The sequence below is a fragment of the Equus przewalskii genome, chromosome 1 (genome assembly GCF_037783145.1).
Source record: "Equus przewalskii isolate Varuska chromosome 1, EquPr2, whole genome shotgun sequence".
NCBI classification, from domain to species: Eukaryota; Metazoa; Chordata; class Mammalia; order Perissodactyla; family Equidae; genus Equus; species Equus przewalskii.
The window spans coordinates 160400968-160419008 of NC_091831.1; positions in this window are offsets into that span (position 1 = coordinate 160400968).

Below are 18041 nucleotides of genomic sequence, written 5' to 3' on the forward strand. Positions count from 1 at the left end.
ACCTCAAAACGGTATTTTAGAGAAACTTGGAAAGCTTACTCTAAAATTTATATGAAGGAGCAGTGAATCAAGGATAGCTCTAAAGAACAAACTTAGTGGACATGAGCCATCAGAAAATATTTATTGTAATGCTAAAGAAACTAAGGCAGTGGAATATCAGTGCAGGGAAGGAAAAATACACCACTGGAATAGAACAGAAAACCCGGAAACACACATAAGCATTTACAGAAACTTAATTTAGGATACAGCTAGCATTGCAGAATAGTAAGGAAAGGAGTGCTGAGGCAATTTATTATCTAAAGGAGAAAAAAACAAAATTGGATCCTTCTCTCACATCATACCCAAAAAATCAATTCCAAGAAAAGCAGTTACTTAAATGTAGAAGAAAAAAAAAACAAAAGTTTTAGAAGATAACATGGAAGAATATACTCATGCTTTGAAGTGGGGTACAATTTCCTAAGACAAGCACAAATCATAAAGAAAGTGATAAATTTGACTATGTTAAAATCAAAGTTTCTATTCATCTAAAGAAAGCAAGCGAACCAACAGGCCACAAAGTGAAAAAAGCAAGCTGAATCCAATTTAAGGGACTAAATATTAGTAAAATGCAAACTTACAAGTCTTTAAAAAAAAGACAAGAAAGTAATTTTTTAAATGCTAAAAGAAATGGCCAATAATTGTGGGAAAATATGCTCGATCTTATTGGCAATCAGGGAAACGTACACTGACACCACAATGAAATACCACGATACAACCACCTGATTGGCAAAAATATCAAAGTCTAACATACTAAGTACTGGAAAAAACGTAGAACCCTCATAAATTGCTGGTGAGAAAATAAATTGGTACAATTTTCTGTTATCTAATAAAGTTGAAGATCTGCCTAACTCAGAACCTTATAAGCCACTCATAGGCATATAGCCTGGAAAAACTCTTACACATGCGTCCCAGGAGACACGTCCAAGAACATTCATAGCAGCATGATTAGAAGTTGGGGGGGGACCTGAAAACAATCCAAATGTGTATCCATGAAGTAATGGATAAAGTAGTTTTTTAGATAGTGGAATACTATTCAGCAGTGAAAATGAATGAACTATAGCCACACGTTTTAGCTGTCAGGAACAAAATACTGCAGTCATAAAAGAATACACACAATTTGATGCCATTTATATAAAGTTCATAAAAGTGCAGAGATAAAAATATGTTGTTTAGGAATATATACACATACAGTAAAACTATAAAGGAGAGTTAGGGAAAGATAAACTCAAAATTCAGGGCTGCAATTAGTTCCAGTGGGGGAGGAAGATGGAGATGGGGAGGGCACCCAGGAGCCATCAACAGTAAAGATAATGTTCTATTTCTTGAGCTGGGTGGTAGGTACGTGTGTGTTCATTTTATTGCTGTTCATCTTACATGTAGATTATAAATACTTAGTTTTTATTTAATATTTAATAAAATAATTTCTAAATAAAACAAAATTAACATCCCCATGAGAAGCACCTCAAACCAAAATTAATAATGCGCATATCCTACTGAGAATCGACTTAACCATTTACAGTCCTGCCAACAGCTGGCTGAGGACTGCCACTAAGGGAATAAGAGTTTGGCGCATGGGAGGGAAATGCGGGTGTTACATTTTGTCATAAGTTGAAGAACTTCTGGAGTTCACAAGCTTTTCTTTGGGAAACAAATACCCAAGATGGGCTTTAACATCCCTTAAAAAAATTGCCCTAATCGCAGAATTTACTGATGAAAGATGTTATCTAGGCTTTGCTTTAAAAACAGCCAGGGCAACTCTCAGTCGCCGGGAAGCAGACCTTCTCACTGCTGCCCAGGTCATTTAATTGTTAGGGTCATCGGACAGAGTTGTGGGTCCCAGGCCTCCAAAGGGGTCCTACGGAAACACAACTCTGTCCACACATTTGTCCAAATTTATACCTACCAATCCTAACTCTCAGGACTTATTCTAACCTTCAACTGACTTTGGCCTCAGATATCCCTACAAGCTGATCCTGAAGCTTGCTGGCCAGGGGCTTAGCATCTCCTGTTGGGCTGCCTTGAACCTGGCCTGGGGCTCACCCTGAGTCCACCTTTCCTATTGTGGGAACAATAGGATACTGACATCTTGTTCTACCCAGTGTCCAACCTGTGTGTGGCTGGTTCTGACTTCTTTATCCTTGAAGTGAAGAGTACTCACACAAGTCTTGCTTTGCTATACAGTCAGAGCAAGATAAGTCTCCCACTATATGGAGCTAAAAGTATCTCAAGTTCTGCCCTCCAGAGCTACAGTGTGTTGACGGCCATGAACCCTTTAAAGACAGTTACCACGCTCTCCCATCATCTCTTCAGGCCTCCTCTGCCACTCTATCAACCATTCCTCATCGGACATCTTTCTCATGCTTCCTACCAACCCCATTGCCTTCCCCTGTGCAAAGTCACTGAATAAGAACAGAAAGAGAGCACAAGCCCTTAAAAGAGAGCCAGCCCAAGTGGGTTGCAGTACTTCAAATCATGGAAGACAACATGAAGATTGAGGGGCCTGGGGGAACGAGGGATAAGGGGAGAGAAAAGTTGTGCACAAACTCAGGGAAAACTTTGACAACTTCGTGATTTTGCCAAAGCCTTAGTTATGGCTCCTTTGGTGAATGTCACCTCTGCTGACAGTGGGGGCTGCCACTGCCAGAGATGGCAATGCAAAGTCTTGGCAGTTCAACTTCTCCAATTTCCTGTTGTGGGTAGAGAGGGTCATTCCAAAATGGGTAGGAAACAGGACCCTATCTCCATTACCAAGGGGTACAGTTGGAATGGGAGTGTGACCTGGGTTCAGCCAATAGGGTGAATCTGTACAGGCCTTTGCATCTGAAGAGTGGTACAAATGAGCAGGGAAGAATTCAGAATTCACTCAGACCCCATGGGAGTTAATGGTGGCATCTACAGTTCGGTGGCAGCAGAGGACTCCTAACCAGGCTGGCCCTGGGCAAGATTCGGGCTGCAGTTTGGGCCGTTCTGCCTCTCTTGGATCTTCCTCTCTTCTGAGCCTCATTCTATAACCTCCAAGAAATCGTAAGGACCGGCCAATATACTTCCAAAACAGTCCATTTATCTTCAAGTTAAACAGAGTCAGCATCCATGCTTGCAACCAAGAACATCAACCAATTCAGCTCTGCACACGATGGCCATCAAACAGTGCAAGCAACAGCTGCTGTAATACTGCCCTTTAAGCACTTTCTAGAGGGGAGCAGGAGAGTGAGGTAAAAGATAGGGTCCTTAACAGGAGGTTCCACAAATTCAAAAGTTTGGCAGCCTTGGTGAAGATTCCGAGATAATGAACTAATCTCAGATGTACTTAGGACTGTAGCTTATCTTTAAAAGCCTTGATTGGACCCCAAAATGAAACCCCCAGGTTGCTGCCTCCTGTGGTAACTTCTGCCCTTGCCTTGTGCCAACCCTGGAGCAAAACTTAGCACTTCTCTTTACTCCCCAAAAGAAATCCTAGCCCATGGGACATCCATTTTAAAATGAGTAAAGACAGGGGGTTCCATAAGAGAAGAGAATGGAAATCTCCATTGGCTGTCTCAGTTCTCATCTCCAATCTTCCCAGTGCCCTCTCCACATTCCCCATGCCTCTGCCCACTGGTTCCAGCATTCTCTGCCTTTGGATTCCTCCCTACCTGCCTCATTACCACCAGCATCCTTCTTAAAAAGAGAATATAGTAGTCTCCCAACTTCTCCAATCTTAAATTCCCACACCTTGCCCAACAAACAACACTCTTACACTATTCCCTTTTTATAGAGCAATAAGTAACTATAAATGAAATGTTCCTTCCCATTTTACTCTTAAACCATATTGCAGATTTCTGGTCTCAGTGCCCAACTCACTTCCTTGATTGCTATCCATTTATCTTTCTCCAACATTGCATTAGACAATTGAGAGTTACACCATTTTAGGAATCTCAAAAATTTCACATTGGACATAGGGTCTAAGGCCTTCTGTACTAGAGGGTAAATTATAGATATATGGTGGTACATAGTATCTAGCTTTCTTCAGACTACAAACCAAACTATTCCAAGTTCCCCTGGTGTGAAATAAATTCATTCATTCATTCATCCACTCATCTATTCATTTGTAACCAGTATCAACTACCCTACAAACTCATGGTGATATATGCCTACTTGTGGTCATATGTCTTTCATTTTTTCAGTTAATTATGCGAGTCTCTACCTTCTCTATTGACAGCAATTCTGGTCTCTCCTTATTGGGGCTTCTTGTTCCCCCTGTGAGGTTTCCAGAATTCTGGTCCTTACGTAGAAAGAGGGTATAGCAGACAAGTTGGCCACACACTCCCATCAACACACACACACACACACACACATCCACTCAGTATTTCACCATTTCAGTGCACACTAGTGACTTCAACATTGCTCTCAAAGAGTTTTAAGGGCTTTCTCTAGCCACAGGAGCTGCTCTGTCTGTGCTTGCAGCACCAGCGGCTGCCACTTACCAACTCTCCTCTAGAAAGGATGACTTCAGACAGAGCTTTCTGCAGGAAATGCCCTTTAGTGAGTCCAGGATCATTCATCTTTCTAAAGGAGATTTCCAAGCTGCCTCTGAGGTGCCCATGGGTCCCTTTATTGGAGAAGACGTGGCACAGGAGCCTGCCTTCAGTGATTCAGGGTGACCTGTGGCTTTACACCACCTCTGTCACTTTTAAGAAGGAACATTTAACCTCTATCAGTTTTCCCTTGAAAAAAATCTCAATATCAACTTCTCTCCATCTCTTTTCTCCCACCTAGTTCAATGTCCGGCTTCTGCCATAGACAACTGCGATGGTCTCCTCATCTACCTCCCTGAGCCCTCTTTTGCCCACCTCCCGCCCATCCTCCACACAGCAGCCAGAGTGAGCTTTATAGAACGTCAGTCAGGTCAAGTCACTTCCCTACCTAAAACTTGTTAGTAGCTTCCCTTTAATCTTCACATAAAACCCAAATGCCTTAGCTTAACCCTCAGTGTCCTTTGGTGATCCCAAGATCATTTATTTTCTCAGAGTGACTCATTTGATTCCTAGGTTTGGCCCAGGTCTAGCTGACCAGCAGCAGCTCCTGCCCTCAGCCCTCACCTCCCCCCCTCCAACCACACTGGCATACTTTCTGGTTCTGGAACATGTCAGCTTTGCCCCCACCTTGGGCACATGCTCTTTCCTCTGGAGAGTTGCTCTATCCCCAGCTCTGCCTATGATGAGCTCAGCTCATTCTTCAGGCGTCAGCTTAAAGTCCTCCCTGACCACTCTATTTATAGAGCTCCTCTCACCCCACAATTTTCTACCTCAATACCTATTTGTTCCATTGACAGCACTTCAAATTTAAAATGAACCCCTCCTCCCCCACTTCTCTGCAAGCTTCCTGAAGACGAGGACTTGTCTGGGGACTAGCAGACAGTTGGCATTCAGTAAAATTTTAATGAATGGGGGAACAGCAGGCTGCACATATATTTGTTCACTCAGCTATTGTTACTTCATCATCCTCTTGCTGCCTACAGACAAGACAACAAGGCCCCCTGCATCTGTATTAATCTGCCTGCTTTGTCCCTCAGCGTTCTATGCTCACAAATCATATTACAAAGTTTTAACAATTGAGGGGAATGATTCTTTGCTTTTTCCCAGGAGAACAGAGCTGGCTCATAATTGTACTTCTGCCTTAATCACCCAAACAATTTGAAGAGGAAATGCCAAGGGAAGACTCTCTAGTTCCTTAGTCTGGAAGGCTCTTTCCCTGCGAGGAAGACAGTCCTCAGGGGGCAGGATGCAGGAGCCCAAGGAGTGCAGAGTGGCTTTCTTTCCTCCCTCTGACCTGAGTTGCCTGACTTGGCTAACCCCGGGGAGAAGGGGAAAGAGAGAACTGGCCATTAAGAAGGCACACTAGGATGCTAAGCCTACTTCTCTCCCTGAATACATTCCTAAATCTTCACTCTGTGCATGATATCCCAGTGGAGCCTTCCCTTTGGATGAAGTGTCCCTGGCTCCAGAGGGAGCTTCAAAATGCCCTGCCATCCTTAGAATAGATGCTGTACTCAGTGGTTTTTACCAACTACACGTGAACACAACCTTGCCTGTCCAGTCAGCATTTGTCCTTCATTTTTCGTGTAACCATTATGGAATATAATTCCCAACCTGTGGAGCTGAATATAATTCATAACCAAGATCATAAAATATTTTAAAGTATTTTCCAGTTGTCTGTTTATCCCTCCTAATCCTTATCCTCTCCTCTTTTAGGGCATCTGCCCCTTTGCTGTTCAATTCAGGGCAAATCAGTGGAAGGGAGAGGGAGAGAGAAAAGGAATCGGTGCTAGAGGAAGACATGGGGTAGGGTAGTTTCTAGCCAAAGCTCTGCAAGCAGTACTGACCAACATTAAAATGGTGATACTGTGAAGGAGGTTATATAACATTTCCTACAAGAGCCCCATAATCAGTCAATCAACAATTATTTATTGAGAACCTACCATATGCCTAACATTCATTCACTCATTGGTTCAACAAAATTGTATATTGCCAGGATCTGTGTTAGGTGTTGGAATGCAAAAAGGGGTAAGATGTGGTCTCTACTCTCAAATAGCTCATTTCTGCAGAGAAGACAAGATCACCGATACATACAGCTGAGGAATAATGAGTTGCATTATGTGTACCAGAAATGAATGTTCAAAGACAACAGAGCTCAGAAGGCACTGAAGTGGTAAAAAGCAAAAAACAGAAAACAAAAACCTTCTTAAAGGAGGAAGTTCCTGAAATGAGCTTTGAAAGAGAAGTAAATAACACATAAGGAAAAGAAAGGAAGAAAGGCACCCCAGGCTGTGGGAACAGCTTTGGCCAAGGCCAGAGGCTGGAATAAGCCCGAAGGGCTTTGGGGAACAGTGAGGAAATGGACAGGACAAAGCAGGCTCTTCATTAGATCCACAAACCAGTTTAAATCTCTTTCAAAAGGAATGGTGAAATTTTGATAAGATATTGTGTGTGGGTTCTGAGTCTTTTAACTGTGGTAGCTTATAATTAAAGCATTGTCTCTAGTCACTATTAGAATGCCAGTGAGAAAAGCCAGTTACCCCATGCTAATGTATAACTTCTTTGTTTTACGCAAAATAGTCAGCTCCAGTCTAGAAAAGAGCTGTGTGCCTCTATTCAAGTGGAAATGAATACCTCCCTCTGGTTGGATAACAAAAACCCAGGGCTTTAATGCTCACAGGACCTTTCCTGGACACACACAGTCAGAGCATCATGTAACTTTCCCTCTTTCCCTTCTGCAGTGTGGAAAAAGGGAGCAAAAGCTGTACACACAGGGAGGCCTACAATTAAGCCAAGGCCTTGCTGTCCTCCTGCAAGAAGCAGATGCAGGCAGATGCCACCGCCAATCCCAAAGGCAGAGAATAAAAGGGATGCCTGAGAGATACACTGCTGAGGAGGGGAAGGAGAGAAAGGGCTGCCAACAAGAGGCAGACTGAAGGGAAAGGTAAATCACCAGGAAACGCTTTGTCTACAAACAAAAATTCAGAGAAAACAGATGAAGAAAAACAAGAATGAGTAAAAGAAGCTGAGCAATGTATTTTACACTTATTTAAAAAAAAACAACAACAACAACATCAAGGCTGGTCCGGTGACGCAGCACTTAAGTTCACACGTTCTGCTCTGGTGGCCTGGAGTTCGCCGGTTTGGGTCCCGGGTGCAGACCTGCGCACTGCGTGTCAAGCTATGCTGTGCCAGGCGTCCCACATACAAAATAGAAGAAGATGGGCACGTATGTTAGCTCAGGGCCAGTCTTCCTCGGCAAAAAGTGGATTGGTGGCAGATGTTAGCTCAGGGCCAACCTTCCTCAAAAAAAACAACAACGTCAGTCAAAGATAAAAACCTTTGACACTAATGATTGGCTAATTGGTCAAAGTTGTTAATTTTGGTGATTCTAATAAACAGGGTGAAGAGATATCAGAGGAGTGATGAGCAACGGTCAGCTACGAAGAGGACTGGGATTTGATATTCTCTATTTCTAAACAGCAGAGTTTCCTAACAGTGGAGTCTGCTATGCTGACTATTAGAATGGGTAACAAACAGATCATGAAACCTTTCCTGGAGGTTTCATGGTAAAAAAGATCCTCAACAATGACTCATTGCAGGGCCAGCCCAGTGGCGCAGCAGTAAACTGCGCACATTCTGCTTCGGCAGCCTGGGGTTCGCTGGTTTGGATCCCAGGGGCGGACATGGCACCACTTGGCAAGCATGTTGTGGTAGGCGTCCCACATATAAAGCAGAGGAAGATGGGCACGGATGTTAGCTCAAGGCCAGTCTTCCTCAGCAAAAAGAGGAGAATTGGCAGCAGATGTTAGCTCAGGGCTAATCTTCCTAAAAAAGAAAAAAAAAGGCTCATTGTGGAGGGGAAAGTAGAGTATATGTGTGTGAACTGTCCTGAAAAGAGTCTATGGATGACTGAACTCTCACACATTGCTAGTAGGAATGCAAAATGATATAACCACTTTGGAAACAAAGTTAAACAAACACTTGTGTGTGGGATCAGAATTGACCACCTCAAAATGTGTCTCTTTGGCATGAGGATTATTTGGGGCTAGTTACTTTTAAGAAACTGCAGATGGGGGAGAGGTTCTGACAAGTAGAAGTTACCTTTTGTAAGAGACATTTACATTTGTAAGGAAATCTCCATTTGTAAAGGTATCTCCCTTTCTGTACCAGGAGGAAGGGGGAATAACCTTATCTCTAGAAACTCTTATCAACGTGGAAAGCAAGGATTTAAATCTGCCTAACAACCTCACTCTTGTTTGCTATGCTTTTCTGGTAATCTACCATAACTGACTCAGGACACCCGCAACATCCTCCTTTGTCTTTAGCTGAAGATAGTATTTAAGGTAACAGCCTCCACCGTTTCGGTGAGTTGCTCAGTGTTCCTGGGTTTCTCCCACATGTACATGTTATAAAGCTTTGTTTGATTTTCCTGTTATTCTGTTTCATGTCAATTTAATTCATAGCCCAGCCAGAAGGACCCGGAGGGTAGAGGGTTTGTCTCCCTCCCTTATACTTTCCATACAACTCAACAATCCCACTTTTTGATATTTATCCAAAGGAAATGAAAACATATGTCTACTCAAAGACTTGTATGCAAATTTCATAGCAGCTTTATTCAAAAAAAGCCTCAAACTGGAAACAACTCAAATGTCCGTCAACTATTAATTGATAAACAAATTGTGGAATATCCATACCATGGAATGCTACTCAGCAATAAAACGGACTAAGTAATGACACATGTAGCAACATGGATGAATCTCAAAAGCATTTGCTAAGAAGAATAAGCCGGACACTAACGGCTATATACTGCATGATGCCATTGCTGTGACAGTCTGGAGAAGGCAAAAGGGACAGACATCAAATCAGTAGTTACCAGGGACTAGGGATGGGGAGAGGAAACTGTTGCAAAGAGAAGGAGGAAAAATTGGGAAGTTATGGAACTTTTCTATCTCTTAATTGTGGTTGTGGTAACACAATTACATACCTTTGTCAAAACACATCCAACTATATATTTTAAAGGAGTCTATTTCACTATATATAAAGTATCTCTCAATATAAAATCTAATTCTCTCATGGTTTCCTTTTTAGCTCTGTTCTCTCCTTCACTCTGGGATCCCTAAAAGGGCATAGCTTCCAACTCCAGGCCCATCCCTGATTGGAATGAGATCACATTGACTCATAAGTGCTGAAGAGAATTTCTTACCAAGAAAAGAAAAAGATGGTCTGCTGTGGTCTTAACGTTTGTGTCCCCCCAAAATTCATATGTTGAAACCCCAACCCACAAGGGTGATGGTTTTAGTAGGTGGGACCTTTGGGAGGTGATTAGGTCATGAGGGTGGAGCCCTCCTGAATAGGATTAGTGCTCTTAAGAAAAAGATCCCGCAGAGCTCCCTAGCCCCTTCCAACATGTGAGGGCACACAAGAATTCTGCAACTCGGTAGGGGGTCCTCACCTAACCACACTGGCACCCCAATCTTGGACTTCTAGCCTCCAAAACTGTGAGGAAGAAATTTATGTTGTTTATAAGATACCCAGTCTGTGGTATTTTGTTATAGCAGCTCGAACGGACTGAGACAGCATCCCCCAGTGACTTCCAGGAAATCCCTGGGAAAATTTGTCCTGCACAAAGAAATGCCCTGTCCAATCGTAGAATATACAAAGGAATTGAGGACAGGATCAAAGACAAAGCTGCCTTCTCTCCATGTCTAAAAGGAACAAAGAGAAGACTCTCAGTGTGATTTACGATAGACGCACAGAGTAGGCTGTGCCTGAAAGTGTCGCAGAGGTGCCATCCACACTGTCCCAGCTGCAACTATTCCAGCCACTGAGACCAGCCCCAAAGTATAGGCCAGGCATGGCTCCTTCCACTCCACCAAGGCTCTAGGGTGCCCTTTATCCTACAAAAGCCAAATGGTGTTCTCATGGTGCACATTTGAGACATGGGCAGATGTTGTTTCTGCTTATGGTATCTGGACAGTTGACTCTGGGGGTCTGGCCACAGCTAATGCTGTTACTGCACAAAATTGGGGTTCTCTTTGCTGATGCACATTTAAAAAAAGCCAATTATTACTGCATCGGTTTTTGGGAAAAGAAAACAGCTTTATTGCTAGATCAATCTGCAACGAGACAGGGGCATAGGCTCTCAGAACTGTCTCCCCCAGCCAGGGCTTGGAGCAAAATTTATGGGATCTATCCATAGATGATTGGAGGTACAGAGAAGTGAGGCAATTGACCTGCACAAACATAGTCAAGCTTCCTGGCTTTCCATAGAATGTGTGTTCACAAACTTGTGGTGTTAGCATGATCTGAGGGTAGAGTTTTCAGCCCCTTGAGGTCACAAAAGTCACTTATCAGGCATTTGTGGAGGCCCAGTTGATAAGTTGGTGGTCTGAAATAGCCTGAACTGGACAAGGGGTCTCAGTTCCTGAGAAACCACTCTTAATTACTGTGATGATAAGATGGGGTCAGTTGAACTGGTCCTAGAGGGCCTGTGGTTAAAATGCCAGGTTTCTCTCAGGCCAGGATGCAAGGATCAGCTCATGGGGTCTCTGGTATAGTCCAACAATGGGGTCCTGAAATCATGATGATCACAGGATTACTATCCTCCATGGGCTTCTCTCAGGATCTCCAGGATGGGAAAATCAGTCAGAAACCAGGATCAGGCCTCAGGTTGTCAGTCCTACACATGCCAATGCTAGGAATAAGGCAGTGGTGTGAAATGGAGTTCTACCCAGTTCTACCCTACTAAGGTAGAACAAACATTTTCTTTCAAACCATTCCTGATGCAAAGAAAAAAATAGAGAATGAATTCAAATTTTCACATAAAAATGTTTTGAGAATTCATATCCTGCTCCACAAGTACATTCTCTTGTATGCTCTTTCTCCCGTACCCAGCACACACATACACACACACACACCCCACGTCTCCCAAACATTTTCACTTACACTCCTATATACATTCATCTTCAATAGTAATAGTAGGTAAATAATGTTTGCTATTTGCCAGGTACTTCTCTAAACACTTTACATGAATTAATAACATTGGGAGTGGAGTTTTTAATATCATTGCCATCTTACAAATGAGGAAACTGAGGCTCAAACAGATTTAACTGGCCCAACATTACCTACTTAGTAAGTGACAAAGTGGAGTTTAAACCCAGGCAGTGTGACACCAAAGAACAGGTTCTGCCACATTTGTCCCACATCTATGCCTAGGCCCCTCACAATTCTGTCCCATAACCAACACAAACCAACCTTTCCCAAAAGCAGGCAGGTGAAATGAGGTCTTTGCCAGGTGCAATATCATTTGTTCTAGAAGACAAGACTCAAGGAGTCGAGGCTAGAAAGAACTTAGAGTTCATTTAACGCACTGGTTTTGAACTTTGTCTGGTTTTCTCCCATGAAATGCAATGAATGTTTTGACTCTTTCCCCAGAAAAATTATTTACAGGTTCGCCAACCCCCTGAAGCTTATCCATGAACCCCAACTTAAGGCACTTGGTCTATTCTAATCCCTTCATTTTACAGTGTCTGTTTCAGTAGTCAACATCCAATACATTGTTCTGGCTGTAGTTGTTAGATGCGGGGAGAAAACGGAAACCTGAGACTTAAAAAAAGGTGAAATGGTCACACAGGTAGTAAGTGACTGAGTTGGAACCAAACCCAAGACTTTTAGGCCATTGTTCCCACTACCCCACCACCTGAAACCAGGCCTTTAGAGTTTCATTTCAGCCTTTTTGGATTTTCATCTTCATCCCATTAAGACCAAAGAAGTACCCACCAGTTGAAGGGAAGGATGTAAAACAAGGGAGCAGTCAGGGAGTGGAGAAGCTCTCATCTTCCAGCTCTCTCCAGGCCCTTCCTTTTCTTCTAGTTCCTACCTTTCACCTACTCTCCCTCACCCACACACCCTTTGCATCCCCTAGAAATAACTAAAAACACAAAGGAATGTGGTTGTCTGTGAAAAGATCCAGATGGCACCAATAACATGAAAATGGCTTCACCTAGCCCACATCAAGATATGCCATCATGCTCTGACATACACAAAGTCAAACAAGCCACTCTCTTCTACCCACTGCCTTTAAAGCAACTGTCATATTGGGAAAGATTAGGAGTGGGGAATTGGGCAAGGATCTTTCCTTTGAGACTTCCAAGAAATATAACATACCCTCCCCCAGCATCTCACCTGTAAAATCTACTTCCTGCTGTCAACTGTACACTCCAGTCTCACTGAGAATCCCTTTCCTCTGGTTCTCAAGCTCAGGCCATGAAATCTTCAAAGATCAGAGCTCCTCTTAGCCCATTCTTCTGCTGTGTAAATAATTCAATACCCAGTATCCTGCATTCCTAAGTCCTCCTGTCTAATTCTTTGATCATTTTTATGACCTGTCTATGGAGTAATTCAAATACCCTGTTTTAGTTAAATAGCCTCAAACGAAACCCAGGGTATGAAGGAGTCTCTAACCAAAGCTAGTAAACAGAATTACTCTTTAACTCCTACCAGTCATATTTTACTAATGTAATTCACGGTCACATTGGAGTTTTTAACAATATAATATAGGTGACCTGACACCTATTTTATTTGGGAGGAAATATGGCCCTCTAGCAATAGTGCACCCTGAGAGAGGAGTCATTGAGAATAAGTGAGATTGAACAGATAGCCTGGATGTATTCAGGCTCTGCCACCCACAATATATAGAGATAGACGTAGACATAGACATACAGCCTCCTTCAGCCTTAGTTCCTATTTTTTAAAATGAGAATGTTTATTTCAACATCTAAAAATGACAACAAAAAATTATTATACCTTATGTTGCAGAAGATTCAGAGAAATAGATGCTCTCCAACAGTTAGTGTGATCTCTCGGGAGCACAGTCTGGGAATGTGAAAAAAAAGACCTTCAAATGTGTAGACCTACTGATCCAGTAATTCCACTTTTAGGCAGTTAGCCTAAGAATGCAATTGAAGATATGTGCACAGATTTAACCACAAGGACATTCATCTCAACATTGTTTGTAAAAGTAAAAAACTAGAGTCATCTAAATGCTAGAAATAGTGATTGGTTACATAAATTTTGTTATAAAATAACCAGACAATGGGATATTGTACAGACATTAATAATCATGCATAGAAGAACATTTAACGACATCTAAATATGTTCACAAAGCCCTAAGTAAAAAACGCAAGCTAAAATATACCATATGATCCCATTTTATTTAGAAATAAATAATATGAATGGAAAATCTCTGAGAGGCCAACATCAAGATATTGATGTCAATGAAAATAATCCATAATCAATCTATAAATGAAAATTTGGGAGAGTTTATTCTGAGCTAAAATCTGAGGACCATGACCCGGGGCCCTTCTTCCCAAATGAAGAAAGTGCACCAAAGAAGTGGGGTGCACAGACTGATTATATACCCCCAGAGAAGATGTTTCACATAGGATTGAAATGTCCCTTTTACAATAGTCGCAAGACTGCTCTGTCGGCACAGCGATTGATGGAAACAACAGGTAGGTCTGCTGCCCCGGTGAACACAGCAGGGTGGCAGGTCTGCTGTCTCGAGCTGGTGGTCACAGGTGAGCTGGGTGGTCAAAGGTGAGCGCAGCAATCAGTTCCTAGCCTGAGGAAAGACACTTATCCCTAAGGAAATGCCAATGTGGGGGGAAGTTGCACCTTTATCTTAAGGGCATTTGTTCTTGCCATAGGAAATGTTTTAAAGCAGATATGCAATGCGTGCTCGATGGCCATGTCGGTCCCTTTTGGAAAAAACAAAGTCAGGCCGAATTAGGTTTATACCAAATGGCTTCCTTGTATACTCCAATATATCCTATTGCTTGCCATTTTTATTTGTCAAAGCTAAATAGATTTATTATGAAATTTTTTACTAAAGATGAATCTACAGCTTAAAATGATAATAACAACCACAACTCCAAAGTGATATTCATTGGGTGCTTGTCATGTGCCAGGCACCACTCTAAAAATTTTGTGTGTTATCTCACTTGGACCTCACAAAAGCCCCATGTGATACTTTTACAGATAAGGGAACTGAAGCACAGAAAAGTAAATGACACACCTGAAAACACGCATCTAGTAAGTGGTGTTGATGCAGGGTCAGTAGCCAAGGAGTCGAAAGAAAGATTTCTTGGACTCTCAAGACCTGGCAGTGGTGCTCTTTTATTTAGAGAATAGTGTGGAATAGCATGGGGACAGGACCCATGGGCAGGAGGAGCTGCTGCTGCCACCACTGCTGCTGCTGGCATGGGTGGTGAGTAAGGCTAATTTAAGGCATAGGTATGTGAGTTATCTCTTTACAAGACAAAGGAAAGAATATGTAAAAAGAATTGTTAAAATGGTATCAGTGCCAGTAGGGTCTGGTTATTGAGTGGTTCTATAACTTTTAGATAAGAATCAAACCGGATTGAGTAAATGGCAGAAGCCACTGCTTAAATATTATCTTCAGCTAAAGACAAAGGAGGATGTTTGGGGGGCAGGGGGAATCATTACATGAGGTTGCCAGACAGTAAACAACTTAAGTTCTTGCCTTTGGCATTGATTAAGAGTTTCTAGAGATAAGGTCATCCCCCTTCTTCCTGGCACAGAGAGAGAGGCATCTTTACAGATGGAGGTTTCCCTTACAAATGTAAATGTTTCCCAACAAAGGGCAAGAAAACTCCACTCTTCAGAGTTGCTTTTATTAAAAGTAACTAGCCCCCTTCTCATCTGCAGTTTTAAAAGTAGCCAGCCTAAAATCCTCATCAGTGTCATCAGGATACAAACCCAGGCAGTCTGAGACAATGCACTTAGCCACTGTTCTACACAGCCAGATGTATGGGACCTGGGCAATTATTACCCATTGTTAGAAATCCAGACAACTATGTCTTACAGTCTGTCAGTAATGACTATATCAAACAATTATTGCCCTTAACTTTGCTCAAATTCATGAATTTGCTAATTGCTGTTACCCGTTTACAGATATGAGCCAAGGTAACAGATATATATATACAACTTTGTAAGATTAAATAAATGTCACTTAACTTTTCTGAGTTTGATTCCAGACCATCAAACTCTTATTCTTTCTGGTTTATTAGACAAAATGTGGAAGAGAGTTTGTCTGTCAATAAAGTCTAGAAATTTATTAACAAATGAACAGAGTGATGAAAATGGATAGATAAGACTAGAGCTGAGGAGGTCACACAGTGCTCCTCTGCCCTCCAGAGGCCATTTTGACTCCAGCCTGGGGAGCTGGTTAGTTTGAAGCTGCCTGAGAGGTCTAGCCTGACCACAGGGCACCTGGGAAGGCAAAGTTGATTCAAAAACTTTTCTACCATGTGCTTTCTACTCCATGATGGATCTGAAAACCCATCTCACATTCCGTCTCCAAGATAGCCCAGCCTTTCTGTGGCAAGCTCAGGCCCTGGGACAGGAGCGCTGACGAGACCCACTCTCACTATAAAACTAAGACTAGAGTTGAGCTCCGTCTGTGCCCAACAGCAGTGGTGATTGTTTATCCTTTCCCATATTTTCTTCCCCATCTGCTCCTGCTGCTTCTCTTTCTCCTGTTCTCACTAAACAATACTTAATCCTGCAAATATTAGTCACTTTGAGTCATAAAATAACCCAGTACACTGGGATATCTTGAGAGGCCAAGCTCTCAGTGTGTGTAAATTCCTGAAGAATGTTGGAGTCTCACTAAGAAACCACATGAATAAAACATTAACGTAAGAGTCAAAATATCAGTATGACTCTTCCTCTTCCCTGCCCTTCCTTGCCCATTCCTTGAAGGTGGAATTGTGGTCACCAAAGAGGCAGCCACAGGGAGGCAGCAAACTAAGGTGGATGCTGGCCAAGGAGATGGCATCAGGGATCAGACTGAGAAGTTGGCAGGACCAAGAAGAAGGCCAGGCTTTGTGGTTGGGAGACTAATTACATACAGGGTGACTGAGAAATAAGTAAATACATTGAGGATGAAAGCCAGGTTTATCAGTGCCTGAGGAGAGATTTACACATACGGAATGGGGAAAGACTAGGGGGAAACCTGAGGTGTTGGATTGGAATTGGAGATATTGATGTGAACTCATACTTGGTAGATAAAGATAGATAGATGATAGACATATAGATGATAGATAGATAGATAGGTAGATAGATAGATAGATAGATAATCAATGTATGCATGTGATACCTAGTTGCAATAAGCATACTAAGCACCCAGATCTTGGTTACCGAATACTATTCTCCACTGAAAAGAACCAGGACTCCTCAGAGAAATGACTGACTCCAAGACTGGGGCATAAGATGAGCTTGGAACATTCTTTTGTAGCAGAAAATAAGGAAGTGCTCAAAGAATGATGGGTATATGTCCAAAGGACACGGGACTAGGCTGAGGAGGTTCTCACTGGACACAACTGGGACAATCTGAGCATCATAATAATAATAGTAACAGATCCTGATCCACTGACTAACATAAGAATCCGTGAGTCCATACTGATATGAATAAACGAATGAAAGAATGACCGAATAAGGAAGAAGGGAAAGCTCTTCCTTACAATAGAATGTCATCTAATAATGTAGAAGGAATTACGGAATTTGAAAGTCACCATTTGGCAACCACCATATTGTTGGCTGATTCAGGCAGGAGTCATCAGTGCAGTTAATATTAGTGAGTAAGGTTTGATGAGGAACAGGATATTGGAGTAGTCGTAGACTATCTCCCCACAAGACATTGTTCACTTACAAATGGGAAAATGATGACTTTACAGTGGAGAAATTTGGCAGATATCAACTTAGCCAGTTGATCAAGGTTAACACCACCAGCAAAGGAACAGGTTGACGTCGAATGTCTCCTGATGTGATGCACTGAGAGGAGCACAGCATCATTTTGGGGGACACTCCTTCCAAGATTGCATGGCCTGAGTCTGGACATGAGGAAGCATCGGACAAACCCCAACCTTAAGAGTACAGTTGAAATTGAAAGGTGTACGCTCTTTAAAACCGTCAAGGTCATGAAAGACAAGGAAACATTAAAGAACTACTCTGGACTACAGAAGACTAAAGAAACATGACAACTAAATGCAAGGTGATACTAGATTGGATTCTAGACCAGAAAGAAAAGAGAAGGAATGGGTCGGTTGGCAAAATTTTAACAGGGTTTGTCCGTTGAATAATAGTGTTATGTCAACGTTGAGTCTCTGATTTTGGATGATTGTATTACGATTCTACAGGAAATTACTCTTGTTTGTGGGGAAATCACTGTAGTATTTCAGGGATGAATCATCTTGTTTGCACCTTGTTCTCCCATGGTTCAGAAAAAGAATCATCATATACATTAGAGGGAAACAGACTACTAAGAACTAGGGAATCTAGATAAAGAGAGTATAGAGATTTTGTGTACCGTGTCTTGCAACTTTTCTCAAAGTTTGATGTTATTTCAAAATAAAATGTTTTTAAATGAGATGTTAAAAGGACTAAAATTTGAAAGACTGTTAA